The following is an 18534-nucleotide window of genomic DNA, read 5'->3' on the forward strand; positions in this document are numbered from 1 at the left end:
GGACTCTCTGTGTTCTTCCTTCGAGGAAGGAGGTGATCCATTCCAGTGCCTTCTCCTGGATTCCGATGTTGCCGAGGCGCTGTACTAGGGTGCGGTGGCAGACAGTGTCGAACGCCGCGGAGAGGTCTAGGAGGATGAGGGCCGCTGTTTCTCCGTTGTCCATCATGGTTCGGATGTCATCGGTGGCAGCGATGAGGGCGGTCTCGGTGCTGTGGTTGGCTCGGAAGCCAGACTGTGAGGGGTCGAGGGATCCATTCGTCTCGAGGAAGGCAGCCAGCTGTTTGTTGACGGTCTTCTCGATGACTTTGGCCGGGAACGGAAGGAGCGAGATGGGACGGTAGTTCTTGAGTTCGGTGGGGTCCGCTGTAGGTTTCTTCAGTAGAGCGCTGAGTTCCGCGTGCTTCCAGCTCTCTGGGAAGGTGGCGGTGTCGAAGGAGGTGTTGATGATGTCCCGCAGGTGGGGTGCGATGACAGTGTCGGCCTTGTTGAAGATGTGGTGAGGGCAGGGGTCGGTTGGAGATCCGGAGTGGATGGAGTTCATAGTGCGGATGGTGTCTTCGGTGCTGATCGGAGTCCAGGCGCGGAGGGTGGTGGTGGGTGGCGTTGCTGTGGTCGTGGCGTGCGTTGGTTGGATGCTGAAACTGTTGTGTATGTCCGCGATCTTGTTGTGGAAGAATGAGGCGAGGGAGTTGCAGAGGTCTTGCGACGGGGTGATGTCGTTGTTTCCGGCGTTGGGGTTGGAGAGCTCCTTTACTATGTTGAAGAGTTCCTTGCAGTTGTGTGCGTTGTTGTCTAGCCGGTCCTTGTAGGCATTTTTCTTGGTGGCGCGGATCAGTTGGTGGTGTTTCCGGGTGGCGAGCTTGAGGTTGGTCATGTTGTCCATTGTTGGTTCCCTTCTCCACACTTTCTCGAGGGCTCGGCAGTTCTTCTTGGAGCTCTTGAGTTCGTCGGTGAACCATGGGGCTTTTCTGCTGCCGGGTCTGCTGGGCGGGGTCCTCAGAGGGGCGAGTTCGCCCGCGCAGTTGCTGATCCACTTAGTGAGGTTGTCGGCGGCCTGGCTGGGGTTCGTTGAGCCGGCGGGAGGGTGCTGGCTCAGGGAGGTGGTGAGCTGGTCGGCTGTGATCTTGTTCCAGCTTCTTCGGGCAACCTGTTGCTGGTGGTGGTGGATCGTCGTTCTTTTGAAGGTGAAGTGGACGCAGCTGTGGTCCGTCCAGTGGAGTCCTGTGGCGTGGCTGAAGGCGATGTCTTTGCTGGATGAGAAGACGGCGTCGAGTGTGTGTCCGGCGAGGTGGGTGGGGGTGGTCACCAGCTGCTTGAGTCCGAGGTTGGCGAGGTTGTCGAGCAGGGTGCTGGTGCTGCGGTCGCTGTTGTTCTCCAGGTGGAAGTTGAGGTCCCCCAGGAGGATGTAGTCGGCGGAGGGGAGGGCATGCGGGCTGATGAAGTCGGCGATGTCTTCGCTGAATCGTGTGCGTGGTCCTGGGGGGCGGTAGATCAGGGTGCCTCTGAGGGTTGTTCTGGGGTCCGTGTGGATCTGGAAGTGCAGGTGTTCGGCGGTGGTTAGGGTGTCGTCGGTGTTGGTCGTGATGCGGATGGTGTCTCTGTGGATGATGGCGATGCCTCCTCCCGTCTGGTTGGCGGTGCGGTCCCTCCGTGTGATCTTGTAGCCCTCTGGGATGGCGATGGCGATGTCGGGCGCTGAGGAGGCGTTCATCCAGGTCTCAGTGAGGAAGGCGACGTCAGGGGCTGTGGTGTCGAGGAGGTTCCAGAGTTCGATGGCGTGTCTGTGGACGGAGCGGGTGTTGAGCAGGATGCACTTGAGGTGGTTGCTGCTGGTGTTCGGCTTGGCGGGTGGTGGAGCAGGGTAGGTCCGGATGCAGGTGAACTTGCAGGCGTGGCAGCTGAAGGGTCCGTGGGTGTGCTTCGGGGTAGCTCGGTGACATCCCGGGATGCCGCCGGTGTTGAGTGCGAGGAGGTCGGCGGCGTTGTAGGTTCGTCGGGTCGGCTTCCGTCGGTGGGGGCCAGGGGTCCTGGCCCTGGGCGCGGTCCAGGCGCGGACGGGCGCAGACGGGCTTACCTTTGGCGCACAATCGGCGCGCCCGCTGCGCGTCAACGCTGCGCGTTCGCACGGTCGCCATATATGGCGAAGTGCGCGGGTGGGCGGAGCAGCTGGGAGGCGGGAGCGGGGAGGGAACAGAAGGAAAAAAGGGGTGGGGTCAGCGTTGGTGGCGGGAAGCGGGGAGCGGGGAGGGACGACGGAGGGCGGCAACAGGCAGGAAAGAAACAGGAAATACAGCGGGAGAAACAACAATTATAACAAATACAATTCTACTCAGTAAATACAGTAAATACACCAGGGGCACAGGGAGAAGAGCGTTGATCACGGACCACGCCGCTCGAAGGAGGGGGCGTGGTCACGAGGCGGCGGTCGGGCAGCAAGGCACAATGGAAGGGGAAGCACACGCAGCAGCTGGTGGCCGTGCGGCGCGGGAGCGCCCTAAAAGATCTCAACGCACCGAAACGCGTCGACAAGGGACCACCCGCAATAGCACATATTTGCAATTTTAATATATAAAAATTCTCAATGTATGAAGATATTGTTTTATTTTATTTTATTTTTTCGGGCATTAAAAAAGATTAGGATTGACCTTTGTATTAGATTAGGGCATGCCCAAAAATACATGTTGAATACTAAATGTTCTGTGATGAATTTTATATGAATGATTTTAACTTTATAAAATAAAATGTTGAGAGAAATAAGTCATTTCAGTGTTGTGTGATAATCAATACCTATATCATTTACCTGTATACAAGAAATTTAAAACTTGTAAGTAAAACCAATTGGTTACAAACCTAAAGTTGAATAACACAGAAAGGAATTTCTAGTTATAGTCTGATAGACAACCAGCGGATATCTAGGGGCCCCCTCCCTCCCTCCTAAGAAACAATTCAAGGGCCATGTTGCCTCCAGGCATTTTTTGACTGATGATGTGGCTCACAGTGAGAGAAACAGCAGGGAAGGGCCACACTCCTGCCAAAATCAGAGGGGCAGAAATGACCAAAGCTCGCCCAAATGCAGCCAAAGGAGGCAGTGCTAAAAGTTTGGCTCCGGGTATCAATCAGGGAAAAGCCAAAAGTCACCCAGGCTCCAAGGGCTGGGGGCGGGGGGTAATAGCCCAGATTTTAATAGTACCAGCACAGCAGGAACTTCAATTAAATTCACAGGCTCTCCTGCCTCTGGAACTTTGCACAGTGCTGAGCTGCCTTCACCCTTCCAAATAAGGCTCTACCAGAGGAAGGGATCTCTCTGGAAGAAGGCAGTTTATCAGCTGTACAAGTTATAAATGTTCTTACCAAGGACCTAGTGAAAGAATCCATAACCACAGATGAGAGACCCGCATACCCCCTTTTCTGCTGCAGAGTGTCAGGAGAAAGCAAAGCTACACCGGTGATGCTAGCAATGGGGATGGGTCCCAACAGGATCTCTCCCAACAGGAGCTGCAAGCAGATGTTAATTCAATAAATCATGTATCAGCACAGCTAGGTGAAGCAGTGCAGAAGGTTCTGGGATCTCATATGCAGTCTGCAAGGCCAATGACGAACACAGAGACCCTCCAGACTAATGATTATTTAATTCCTTCAATGGCTTCAGGAGGAGCCACGGCTCCGGAGGTAAGTATCCAGATGGGCCACATACTTCAACAGATTTTGGAGGAACTGTATGAAATACACGCTCACGGCAAAGCACACTCAGAAGTTCAGCTCCAGCTTAGTATTATGAATGCTAGCCTCGTTCAGATGAATTCCAGATTTACGCAGGCAAAACAGCGAATCTCTGATTTGGAAGACTGCCAAAAGAGCTTTGAGTTTGATACAACTAAAGTAAGTCAAGAGATCATGGAAAAATGGAAAACAGGTCCAGGCGTTTAAATCTACGGTTTGTCGGCATCCCAGAAGGACAAGAGACTGGGCAAGATCCTATCAAGCTTGTTGCTAAACTAGTTCAGAAATATGTGCTCCCAAAAGACTGAGGGAAAGTGGAACATTTCTCAATTATGAGAGACCTCAGAGTCCCCTTTTTCCAGTCAGAAAACTCGTACATTTTTGGTACACTTTGTGGATTTTCGAATAAAAGGAGAGATTTTATCTGAGGCAATAAAATCAACAAGCATTTACAATGCAACGGTTTCGCCTTTAATAACAATATAGTTATTATGGACCACACCAAAGTGGCATCCAATGAGCATTGAGCAGACTATAGGAATATAGTGCAGCAAATTCTCTTACCATCAACCCGGACAAGACACAAATACTTGTAGTCGGTCGCTGTAAAAATAAACGAGACCTATTGGCTATGCCAATGCTTGTTTTTATTGGGCTGACGAGTATTATAAACTCAGGTCGAAAAACATAATGAGAAAGAACAGCAGTGGAGTCTGGAATGTTGTCCCTTCTGAAACTTACTCTAAAACAGAAAATGCTAAGAAATCACATAAAGTATTTCAGAGTTGTCTAAATCATTTCTGAATGATTATTAGAGCAAACACAGGGATAATTGCAATGTAACACACATTCTTTTTAACGTTTAACCACCCTTGTTCCAGAATTGTAAAACGTAAACAAGTGGACACTAGACTATTTTTTTCTAAAATAGGAGACAAACCTAGAAGATCCCGGTTTGTATTTTCTAGGATTTAATACTGAATCTAAGTGTGATTTGACTATAAATGCAGCACAGCCTCGTTGTGGTAATCTTTTCTGAATATATTTGTTTTATTATATAGTATCTTCAGTGGATAATTATTCAAGTTTTGCACTGTAAATAATATCACCACTGATAAAATGTTCATGTTCAAAATTCAACAAAAATCTTCTGGATAACCTCTAAGAGTTTATAGAGGTATATTTCACAAAGCATGGCAAAAGACAATTTCAAGCTTGTTGTTAACAAGGTGATGAACGGCATTAGGCACCAAGCTGTACTCTTTTCTTAGATACCAGTTGGAGGGATGCAGTATTAGTGTTCTTGTCTTGACCAACTAATAACATTCAGTGCAATGTAACATTTTTAACTGTCCACATACCAATATTATCCAATCCTAGACCACAAACATAATTTAGTAGGTTTACTTGTGTCTTTACAGTAGGATTACTGGTGAGTAATATTTGTAGCATGGGCAAAAGTACATTTCAAAATGCAACAATGGATGACTATACAACAATGAACATAAAGTTAGATAGCATAGCTGGTTCAGAAATCTTCCAAACCTGTCAAATTCTTGCTATGTTTCACCAATACTACAAACTAGTTAAGATTAGCAAACACATTTCGGTTATTCAAATGAGACTAAATAAGGCGTATAGCATTACTTGCTCATTTTGCTCTCCATAATCAGGCAAACACTTTGATAAGAATAATAGGAAGCAGTGAACACAGAAGTCTTCCTAAAGTTCCACCCACACTGCTCTAGAAAAACAAATCCGGATCAGTGACAAACAGCTAACTACCACAATAATATGCTCTATCGGTTTAGCGGTCTAATCTGGAAAGGCACTATAAAATGAAAAGTTAATTTCAATCTACAAATAAAACCTTGTTACATAACATAAATACCTACTATGGCTACAATAAAAAAAAATTGCCATTCTGGGATGAGAATATTTTTTGCTTCTAGGATATCAGTATAATCCTACATTCCAAAAAGGTGTCGGTAAAATGTCCCTGTAGGAAACGTGCTCTGTTTAAATTGAAAAATATGATGCCACAAGAAATCGTTTTGAAGTTACTTACAAAGTTATTTACAAGTGTTTTGCTTACTTATACAAAGCCACGGCAATTGAGTGTTGATGACGTCCTTACCGAAAAATCTTTCATTAATCGGTTCGTCAACGTTACAAAATTGACTGCATGAAGCTCAGTTTTGCGGGGAGGATTGGTTAGAACTCACATATGGACCTTGCTGTCACAAGGACACAATGGCTGTCAGTGCCAACGTTTTGGAATCCAGAGCGTCATATATAAGCAGATACAGCAACTATAAAACTTGATATTTCGACGTGTAGCTTTATTGTAAAATTCTAAATGGTAGCAGCGACACTCAACAGAACTTTTACAATAGGCTGGACTTCGCGTTTTAATGCTAAATTAGATCACGGATTATTGTATACGTTGCCACACTGACTATAGAACATGAATTAAAAATACGGTACTTGCAGAAGACAGAACTTTCCTTAATGGATTATTGGACGAGTATTTCAAAGAGGCACCTCTAAATGTTGCACAATTTTACATACCGATGCTTAAAATGAGTGATTAGAGTCGAAAAAGAATGTAGTGTTACGGCATGGTGATAGTAGTGGGAAACAACAAGAAGATGCAAAGTGACACGATCGTGAGTGGACGCTAAAGGGGCAGGGTGAGATGTCACCTATGACTTTCACAATGAAGGGGTTGCAGTGAGTAGGAAACAAGTAATGGAGGAAGGGGAAAGACATTCAAGAGGAGGTGATTGCTGGGAATAATAGCTGGTTTGGAAGAGGAAATGGGGGGGGGGTAGATGTCTGTCTGAGATAACTGAATCTGCTGTATTCGTGGAGGGCGTTAACCATGCCTGTGTGGGATGGTTTTGTCGGGCGGTGGCTCAGGCATGCCTGCTATACGTGATAACATGTCAGCACCACCGACCCTCACTGTCAGCGCTCAGCCCAGCTTTCCCTTCTCACCTGCCCTCTCTGCTCCAACTGCTGTCACTCACGGCTTTCCCCAGACGGTGGCAGAGGCTCTCATGGAGGTCTCTCCAGCTCACACACACACTACCCCGTCCTCTGCTCTCAACCCTCAGCCCGTGCTTCCGCCCTCCGCTGCCGTATGCCAGGTCTGAAATCTAAAACAAGCACAATCCCCAATGGAAACAACGACATAAACAAGCACGGGTTCTACCAAAAAGCCCAAAGTAGATTCTCACTTCGACAACAGCGAAACATACGACTGAAGAGAAGAATTTATTGACATTAAATACATAGCTCAATTAAAGTTCAAATGCGCACTTGGAACAATTATAACACTATAGGTGCTCGTTAATTTTTCAAAAAGAAAAATTAAATGGGAGATGCACAAAATATTTCGGACTTGCTGAATTTGATTTAATTACTATTTTTTTCAAGCTAAGACCCTTAAATAAAAAGTTATTATTAAATAGCTTTCTCAGTGAGACTGTTCATGTTAACTTTACCGGTAAACATTGACTTCTAAGATGGCCACCACGTCGCTTACACTAAACAGTGCTTCTGCGTAGATGGACAGTCCCTAACTTTCACGTATGGTGAACAATTACTGTCCAAGCTTGCTCACTGTCAAACTGTTGAAAGAAGCTAGTTTTCCGATGGTAATCTAAAAGCGAGAGCATAAACTAAGAGACTGAAGCAATACATGTGAAAAGAACAGTGAAAATGTGGATTTAGCGTACAAAAATAAACAAGTCAGGTCCCGGCCGCGCTGTGATTGGCTGACGTCACGGGGGTGTCCCGGGCCGGCAGCCAATCACAGCGCGGCCCGGGAATGACGTCACGGGGGTGTCCCGGGCCGGCAGCCAATCGCAGCGCGGCCCGGGACAAAGGGGCGGGGCTTAAAAAAGCACCAGAAACGCCCCCGAATCGCGTTTTCGAGAGAAAGCGCGATTGACAGCCTCTGTCTCCCAATGGCTAGCCTCCATTTATGGAGCTAGCCAATGATAGACAGAGGCGGTCCAAACATCCCTACTGTAGACAATAGTTTTCGATCTGGGAGGGGCTTTGCCCCTCGCCAGGTCGAAACCTAAAAAGATTCCAGACGAAGGAAAATGGATGTTTCAATATCTTCTCAGACATGTCTATGTCAGGAGCTTGCCATGATGAGAATGTAAATCTATGATTGATACTTTAAGGAAGCAAGTCATTCAAGCTGTACTAGTACAACAATCCAAAATTAAAGTGCTAATGGATGGTAAATTTCATATTCTAAGCACAGTTAAACAAGTAAATGAACTCTTGAAGCAGCAGTGTCAGCAGGAACATTCAAAATGACAAGCAAGATGTCTATAAATGCGTATACAGTATTGAATGTATGCTCTTTATTGGACCATGATGTAAAATTGTAGAAATGCGGTGGAATTATTGGCCTCTCTACTATATAGTATTTATTATGGCAGAGGCTATCTCTGGAAGAGTCCAAGGCACCCACTTGTGGAGGAAGGGGTGCCATGCCACTGTGTCTCTGCACAGGGTGGAAGGGGTGCATGAAGGGGGAGGGGAGGGAGTGGTGGACGAAAGGGAAGGAGGGGAAAGGTTCATGAAGTGAGGAGGAGAGGGGATCTACCCGAGGTACCCTAGGCAGAGAGGGTTCCAGAGACAAGGGAGGTTCAACTGAGGGGGAGGAAAGGGTTCACGGGAGATGAGGTGTGATAAGCACCATCAAACAAAAAAAGACAAACAGGATAATAGGACAACACTACACGTTAGTGTAAATAGGTCCCAGAAATTAGGCAGTAGCCGCAGAGGGTTACCCTAGGGGCAATATACACGAGAGAGTGGTGAAGGGGAGAAGTTTCATAATTATCTTTAGATTCCATAATGGAGAAATATAGTTCCATGTAATGCCAATGGCATTAATAACTAAAGTAAATTTAGATCTATGTTGTCTTAGCTAAAGGCGTCAAGCGCCCAGGAGACACCCTTAAAAGCATAAGTGAAACTACTGAAAATGCCCAAATTCATATCTCAGGCATTTTTGCATTGGCAGGCGCAGCGGTTAGAGGAGTTGTTACACTACTTACCAATAAGTTTGAAGGGTAGGTGATCCAGGTGATATGTGATCTCGGTGCAAGGTAGATTTTAGCTCTCATCAAGCCATGCATATTAGAAATTTTATGGGCCCATAGAAGATGATGCAACACCTCTGGAAGAAATCTATAACATTTTAACTCTTCTTACAGGTCTAATACTAATTGGAAGGGATTTTAATCTTATTCAGCAAGTGGGGTGAGATTGCTTTCATTTGAATAAACAACAGAATAAGACTTATTAGGTGCGTGCTTTGACAATTCTGAGGCACGACTTTGCTTTGATTGATCCTTAGAGAACCGAGCATGCCAGGGGACGTGCGTTCACTTGCTTTCCTAAGAATTTTAATTTAGCATCATGCATCGATTATTTTTTAATAACACATAGCTGGAGGAGAGCAGGCTCAGGTATACCCTCAAATCGGTCCCTGATCATTTTTTACCCTATGTGGATCTCAAAGCAATAGGCCCTGTGAAGGAAAGACCAAAATGTCAGGTTGCATATTCATGGGCACTAAGTCATGTGGCAAGAGTAAAGTAGTCACTATATACAGAGATATAAAGAATCCAACAATGAAACAAACAATTTCAACAGTCCTTCACAGCAACTCCCTCCCTACAGTGCTATTCTCTGATTGTTTGTCGCCCTATTATCAAAGTAGTGAAATTTCAACTTTGCTGGGTACTCACTCAAAATCCCCCATGTTCTCAATCCCCTACCCAACCCCAGAAGATGCGTCCCATATCCCACACCCCCCCAGCACATAACATATTGTAGAAAGAGCATGTCACTTTATTGTACAGCAAATCCATCATATCAAGGAGAGAACCAATGCATTTCTCTGATAATTAGAATAGCAAATCTTCCTGTCACTCCTCTATTGAGCATATTCCCCATCATCATATCAGATTCTATCGTACAGTACATTAGGTAACATAAGTAAGTCTGAATGCATAAGCCTGATTGCAAGTAGAACAATATCACTTTGCCAGACTTATTGCCATGTTCTCATTGCTGTCTATCCAAGTTAATTCAGTCAATTTAGCCACTCACCTTCAGATCCAGACCAATGTGCCATCTTCCTGAATGAATAATTTGGGTGCTTGTTGCGCTAGATCTCCTAGTGTGCCATTTCCCATCTCTGGTTGTATGCTGAGCACTGCATCACTCTGTGCTTTCCCTGATCTCTTCAACGTCAGAGATGCCCTGGTCGCACCATCCACCTCCAGCCAATCCAACTCTGAGGTTGTAAAGAAGTAGAATCTGCGATTGTGTGTCACTTGTAGTTTTGCAGGAGCATATATTGCAAATTCAGTACCCTTAGTTTACTCTTAACGTCATTGAAGCACTTCCAGAGCTTCCGGTCTTTTTGAGCATAGTGTAGAAATATTTGGATTGTACTGGCTAACATTTCAGAACCCCTTCCAGTCTAGTTGTGTGAAAAAGAATGCCTCTGTTCCTTGAATTACTTTTCTCTTCTAGAAGTTGTGCCAGGTCTGCATTGAACTGAATGGTAGATTTAAGGTTAGAAATGTCCCTAATGAGCTGTTTCATCTACCTTTCAGTATCTAATGATATCAGCTCTGAACAGATGCACTTCTAGCGATAGCGAGCCAATTTTGTTTTCCAATGACTCACATGACTGTTGAATTGCTCCCAGACTCTGGGCCCCGGTGAGTTCCTAGGTTGGGCAGTTTTATTGGTCCTGCCTGAGTGTTCAGCATCATTGTCTCCTTTCGAGCCACCAGTGTAATGATCAAGCCGGAGGAACGTATGGTCCTAATGCAAGCACTATACCCACATCTACTTGAAATTAACCATGCTCAGTCTTGATCGGCCAGAACAGAGGTAATCCAGTCACCCTAACCACACTTTCAACACTGTAGGTCAGCATAGGGTAGGCAGATGGCATACAACACTGGGCTCTCCTTCTTGCTCATCACCTAATCAGATCCAGAGGGGCACCTCAATATTGTTGAATTATCAATACAGGTGTAGTGTTGCAAGTGATCTGGATTAGCCCACCCGTGACTAGTGACAGAGGTGGGGGGGGGGGGTGATATGCTGCACCTGCTTGTGTGAGAATAGCTGTTCAGCACTGGGCTTTGACCAATATAGATAATAAATAGCTGACCCGTTTGGGCAGGGCCAGGCATAAACGAACCTTGTTGTCCAGTACATGTTTGTGCTCTTTGCTGCTATGCACAACATTACACTGGTGTTGAGGAAGGCAACAGTATGCCGGCATCGCTGCCCCTACAGCCCGTCATTGCTGTGCTACCGCCTTCGTGGCTGTCCTGATCCTCCTCACTCTGACTGCACCTGTCCTCCTTGGCGGCCTGTTGTGCTACTAATTTGACCTAAACCCTGCACTCCCAAGAGGAGGAAAATGCACTGCTGCCCCTTTAAATAACACACGTAAAACAACACTGCCAAAAGACGAGGTGATAAAACAAGACCCAACAGTCTCTTAAGGCGAGGCAAGAAAACAAATTCAGGTGCATTTAAAATGCTATATACATGTTTATTAATTCAATATTTTGGAAAGGAAGGCAAAATATATTGATAAATGCAGACTCCCACATATCAAGTAACTTAGGCTCAAAACCAGAATAACATGTAGCATATATACATGTAGCAGAGAGACTTAGAAATGATATACCCAAAATAACACCTCACCGATCGTTCACTTGACATCCTTGCCAACTCAAGCTGGGGGAGCCCATTGGCAGCCAGCAAGACTCACGATAGGGACTCAAATCTAGATTCTCCTTGTGAAGGCACGTCTACCCCACAAGTGAGCTCCAATCCGCCTGTCAAGATCCTCTGCCTGTAATACATTTTACTCAATGTGAGGCGAAGGTTTTAAAAACTTCGCTCCCTTCTTCGAGCTGGCCGTACTGGTCTGTGTCAAGGTCAAGACAAAAGCTGGCCAGACCCCTGTATTTTGACTCCGAGATAGAGCTGTACATTCCACACATTCCCTGAAAAGGTACCAAGTACGCATCCCACACAACATGTTCCAGTTCACTCCGATCGGTGAGGAGCAAAAACAAGTGAAGAGCTAAAAAAAAATCCCTTCCCCACTTTGTGTCAGCACAGGAAATGGAGTCTGTTATACAAGATGAAGTCAGCACAGAAAATGGAGTCAACGGTCAATATATCATTCCTAATACTGCTACGTGACCACCCCAGCACCAAGAGCCTCCGAGCATCGACCTTGCAGTGGCTGCTAACACCCACACCGGCACCTCCTGTAGTAACCCTAACGTGCTGCACAGCAGGTGCAGATGCCTCAGAACAGTGGGCAAGTCCGTGTGGACACTGCTACAAGCATGCATGTCAAGTTGCTATCACACTGCCCCAGGAGCCTCATACACACACCGCCAATGGGGGCAGGTCTGCCATGAGCTCTCAATCTGTGCTACCTTGGCCTGAGTAGCCTTGCACACTTACACCTAACGTGCACAGGTCCAAAACGTTTTTGGTTACCACCAGAAGCTCCAGTCTCGTGTTGTAGCGAGACCCACTACTCACTGTGCCTCGCAGTGCAGGCCCATCAACCAATGCTCAGCAGGAGCATGGACTCATTGGCTAACATCCAGAGCAAGATGGTCGATGTGGATGGTTGTTACCTCTCTTGCTACCCAGTGAGGATGGTGCAACTGTATCTTCCGGCTCACCTCTGCTGACAACAGTGTTTTTGCAGGTTCCAAGTCACGATCTTCATCGCACCACCTGAGCCAGGCTGCACCTCTATCCTACACTAGACGCAACGGGCAGAATCAGCATGGCATCCCTCCCACCCCTAAAGCATTCATCGCTACAGGGCCATGCCCACAGAAGCAGCGAGATGAAGAACATGTGTCGAGCACCATGAAACATACTTCGCTCGCTAGCCATTAAGGACGCCAGAAAAAGCCCACTATTGCTGCTCCTCTCAGGGATGGACATACACAAAATAGTCATGTCAACGAGACTGGGTCATCACATACCTATCGGACGTTCCGAATTGCTCTACAACCTACTTTGAACCACTCACAACCTTGATTATGAACGTTTCCTGCTCCATCTAGCACACTAACACCAGGACAAATCTGTGGATACCTTTTGCCTCAAGGAGTTGGCCAGTACCTGCTCCCTGCCTGACAAACAGGATGAAATGAGGGCACAATTCATCCAGGGGTGTGCCTCAGCTAAGGAGGAAATCTTACAAGTCCTGAAAATGCACATGCATGAGATTCTCACACTAGGACGTTCAAAAGCGCTGTCAAAAGTGAGGGCAGCCCACATGGAAACGGCCCCCCAGAGACCTGTCAAGACAGCATCAGTCTACCTCATTAGAATAAGCCTCTGAAAGGACAATCAAGACACCAGTAAACCGAAAGCAGCTAGCTCATGCCGGAGACTGCCCTGCATTAGCAAAGAAATGCTTGTTGCGTGGGAAACTAAATCACTCTTCATAAGTCTGTTGATCCACCTCTAAAACAAGACAATCTCTTAAAGAAGAGTGCACTCGTAGTTGAGAGAGAACCCGAGGCCCAAGATAAAAGTGACATGGATGATGACAAGCTAAGTGAGTCCATTCGCTCGTCCAGGCCGTCGAGTCAAAAGTGACGCCCACCAAGAATGCCACAAAGTGTCGCATCCAGCTGCAAGGTCGACCCATTACTGCTCTTATTGACACAGCAGCTTCAACTAACCTCATGGCAGCTGACGTATTTCACACACTGCCAAAACCCCCAAAGCTGCACCCAACAAAAGTAAGAGTCTTTGCTTTTGGACACACCACCTCATTACAAATGGCAGGAGTATTTCATAGTGAGATAAGACACCAAGACTCCTCCCCGGAGTCAAAGTCAATGTCTCCCAGGAAGGGACAGGATTCCTACTAGGCTGTCAAACAGTGCAAGACCACTGCCTGGCCCAGTTTGCTTTGGGTATACATGCCACAAGTGTTGAACCACTGATCCAATATTCCGCCTCTCTGTTCCACACCAATAGTGCCTAAACAAAGAGCCATGTGCCACCACATAAACAAGTCCATCGAGCCGATCGCCCTCCACCACAGAGGGATTGCATTCTATTTAAAGTCCAAAGTGGAATATGAGCTGGAACTTCTAGAGGTTGCCAACATCATTGAAAGGGTAGAAGCTGTGGGGAACGGGTTTTTTAGAAGTTCAGGGAAATGCTGGGCGCACAACTTACGTAAGTGTAAAGAAAGGTTAGGTCTGGGTGCAAAAAGGTGAGGGGAAAAAGGCCCTAAACCCCTCTAAAGAGTGTGCAGGGCACACGTTTAACAAATACAAAACAATTACCCAATGCACACCAATAAACAGTACAGAAAGAGATGTCTCAATGGGCATAATATTGTACAAATGACCAAGTTCAGAACAGAAAAGAGGGAAGCGAAGTTGTGCGGTTCCTCTTTAATTGTATGGATGGCCAGCCGACACGTGTTTCGTCGTTAAGCGGTAACAATGCTTGTACGACTCATCAGGGCTGGGGAAGATACAAAATACATGATGGAATAGATAGTCCACACAACAAAATGAAGTTTTTCTTGTAGCAACTAGTGATTGCGTCTAGTTCTTGGTGCGCGTGAGAGTGCAGGTGAAGGTGGTGGTAATAATAACTTGATATAAGTTCAACTGGTTTTATAGTGGTAGCACACAGTGCCAAACACGGTGAAGACGAAAAAACCGTAACGACGGGTGTCAGGAGTGATTGAATGCAGGTGCGTGAAAAGGTGCAGGTGTGGGTGGTGCCGGTCGTCAGATGCCTATGGTAACTGGGTTGTCCCCTATTGGGAGTAGACAGATGAGGGTAAGTATCCTGTGATCGTAACATGGGTGATTGTGCCAACTGTGGTGGTTCTAGATAAAATAGGATTGGTGGTCCTCCGATGGTGTTGCTGAAGCATGCAAAACACTACGCGGGTGGAATCAAAAATGTAAAACAGGAGGGGTGGGGGAGGAAATGGTTTAAGAGTGCACGCGCACGTTATTAATGTGGGAAGTAAGACGGAATTGGCTGAGTACTTCCTACCTGTAACGCGATGAAATAGGGCCATAGGTCTATGGGGAAGAAGAATGAAAGAGGGAACAAAAATGGCAAGACAATGTATCAGGTTCAATCGAAGTTGAGAAATAATAATAGCGAGGAGCACTGTACATTTGAGTACGGTCCCATGCATGGATATTATCACAAACCAAAATAATTATTGAAAAAATGTGCAGACATGAAAGACTCACCGCTAAGCCGGTGATACTTCCAACCCGGCCCCTGCTCGAGACCAGGTTACTGCTCGTCGGTAATTGGTGCTCCAAATATCGAGAGTACTGCAGTTAGGGCACGCTGTTGTAAAATACAATAAAATATTGTATTAGTGAGACCCACTGGTGGCGCATACATAAAGTAAAAGCAAGGTCCTATCATAAGGAACGGGGCGTAGTTAAGGTAACAGAATCATTCATAGAGATTGAGTCTCAAAGTAAAAGAGAAGCTCTCACCTCTGTGTTTCAGAATCGGTGCTCCAGGCAATTATGGTGTATACGGAGCCACAAATGAATAAAGCGAAGCCTCTGTTTACGTGGTGCTTAAATGTCTGGGTTGGACGATCCGTAGTGATGGTCCAAGATGCTAGTGCTCGCACAAGTATGTGCGTTCTGTGAGGGACAAGAAAGGATAGAGCGAGCATTAGTATGCTCGTTTACACAAGACCGGAAAGGCGGTCTTGTCATCAAGAACGTGGGGATCGGACTAGAATACTCCGTGCGAGGGAGCCTAACAAAGGAATAAATAGACAAAACGAACAAGGGGCTTACCAGAGATTGAAGCGAGTTGCTGGTGGCACAGTCTGCGGGATGTGTAACTCCTCACAGCGGTTCCGGGTGCGGACACGTGATTCCGACCCGGAAATGAATTTATAGCTATTCGGCGAAATTGCCCGTATGTGGACAGCTAGAGCGCTGTTGCCTCTGGTTCGGTTTCTGTTTTGAAAGGAGCATGGAGCTTGTTTCAAGATGTGCGCAAAAAGGGCCAGGGCGAATCAATCCGTCCAGTCGAGGTAATGGCATGTATCAAAGGTGTCTAGACAGTATTTGTCAGTAATTATATACTGCGTGGCGAGATATTATGGGGTTTGACAGTTTACAGCCAATATATCAATGATTTGGGAGTGAACGGAAATTGGACAAGATACCAATTACTGCGTAGATAAGTCCCGCGATAAGACAAAAAATTATATAGTATCCGCGAAAAATAGTGAAATAAGTAATCGAAAGTTATAATCATCATGCAAAGGGGTGGTCATGCATCCGATCCACGACGTGTAGAGGTGATCAGTGACACATTAACATGGGCATGAAAAGCACATAATACATCGCATCGGTCGTATCAACTCAATAAGGGCAACATGTAAAGGTAAAAAGGTAGCTGATCAACACATCTCATCCCAATTAATTGTGGAAAATTATGCAAATGATCCAGATTGGGCACAAAAGTACATGATAGCATAGTTAAATGGAAATGCCTGCAGATTGATGGTGTTGCGTGTCCATTATGACACGAAGTGAGTGACATGAGTATCGCAGTAACATTTGTGGCATGGAATCAACATACATGTGTTACAAAGATGCAGACAAAAACAATAGTGTCATAACCAATAGTAGCCTCATGGACACTTCAATGCGAGACACTGCCGCAAGGGCAGTGGCGGAACAAAGTACAGTAGGTCTGGTATAATGTTCCCTACAGAAATGACAAGATTATAGCATGTAGAGACTCGCAAGCAGGAAATGATCAAAGGGGTCGGAAATGTACACAGGGATTCAGTCCCCTAGAAAGAATTGCATCTCCTGGTCATAATTGAGCCCCTGGGTCACGGTGCGAAGGCGGAGAATCCATGTTGCTTCTAGGCGTCTTAGCTTGAGTTCTCTATTGCCGCCTCGTGCACCAATGGGGACAGTGTCAATCCCATAGAACGAAACTTGTTTGTCCAAAGATTGATCGCCACACGCAGCCGCGTGTAGGGCCACTGGATATCTAGGATCCTGTTTGTGTAGCGCCCTTATATGTTCCGCTATTCTTTCTTTTAACGGGCGGATGGTGCTCCCTACGTAAATTTTCTTGCATCTGCATTCAATTATGTAAACCACATAGCGTGTGGTGCAATTAATGTTAGTTCTGATGCAGTAGGTTTCTCCCTTGGTGTCTTGAAATTCAGTAGTTCTGTGTTTGGCCCACCGGCACATGGAGCAGAACCCACATTTGTAGAAGCCAATGTTACGTTTGGTCAACCAATTGTCCTCCGTGCTGCTTCGAGGTATTGTGGGACTTAGTCTGTTCTTCAGCGTTCTGCCTCGCCTGTAGGTGATTTGGGGGTATTCTCCTATGTAATTCGAGATGTTTTTGTCTTTCTTCAGGATGTTCCAGTGTTTGCTTAAGGTCCTGCGCAGTGCCTGGTGGTGGTTGCTGAAGTCAGTAATCATGCGAATAGTGCCAGGGTCGTCTGTCTTCTTGTTGGGTCTCTTTTTCAGAGTATCTTGTCTTTGAATTTTCAAGATCCTAGATGTCGCTTTGTTCAGTACGTTGTCTGGGTAGCCTCTTCTCTTAAAACGTTCCTGCATGCCTGCCAAAGTATTCTTGAAATCTTGATCGTTACTGCAGTTTCTGCGAGCTCTTAGGAATTCTCCAAAGGGAATGCTGCTAATCTGGTGGGACGGGTGAGCGCTGCCAGCGTGCAGAATCGCATTGCAAGCAGTATCCTTTCTGAAGAGTCTGCTGTTCAGTTTGTCGTCCATGACATAAATCTCTAGGTCTAGAAACTCAATCCTGTTGAGACTCGCCATCATGGTGAACCTCATATCCCACGTGTTGTTGTTGAGATACTTGTAGAAATTCATCAGGTGTTCATGTGTGCCAGACCAAATCAGGAAACAATCATCTATATAGCGCCCCCAGTATACTATTGAGTCAATGAAGGTCGCTCCTTTGGGTCCCCATATAAGATCATTCTCAAGGGCGCCCATGAATAGATTGGCAAATGATGGTGAAAATTTTGAGCCCATGGCGACTCCTTTTATTTGTCTGTACCATGAATTGTTGAACATAAACGAGTTATTATTCAATATGAGGTCCATCATGGAGACGAGCATGTTGGTGTGTTGCCACATGGTGGCTGGACGCTTCTGTAGTGTTTTAGTGACGACTTCGAGTCCCAGATCTGGTTTGATGCTGGTGTACAGCGCTACCACATCCATGGTGACCAAAAAGTTGCCAGATTGCCATTGTAGGTCAGAGAGAATACTCAATATGTGTTTCGTGTCCTGTATAAAGGACGGTTGGTTACGTACCAGAGGCCCCAGGAACAGGTCGACATATTCCGCAATTCTTTCTGTGGGGCCCCCAATCCCGGAAATAATGGGACGTCCGGGAGGGAAGGGTTGATTTTTGTGTACCTTGGGGAGAGTGTACAGCCAAGGGTATGATGGTTTAATGACCTTCATGTACAGAAGTTCGTCCTCATTTATCAGGCCACTCTCCTTCCAAGTGATAAGAGATCGGTTAATGTGGGTCGTGAGTGGTGCCATGGGATTGTGGTCCAGAAGCAGATAGCACGTGTCGTCCTGTAACTGACTGAGGATTTCTTGGTCATAGTCCTTTTTATTCATAATGACCACATTCCCTCCCTTATCCGCTTCCCTAATGATGATCTCA

Source organism: Lissotriton helveticus, chromosome 8, assembly GCF_964261635.1.
Source record: "Lissotriton helveticus chromosome 8, aLisHel1.1, whole genome shotgun sequence".
NCBI classification, from domain to species: Eukaryota; Metazoa; Chordata; class Amphibia; order Caudata; family Salamandridae; genus Lissotriton; species Lissotriton helveticus.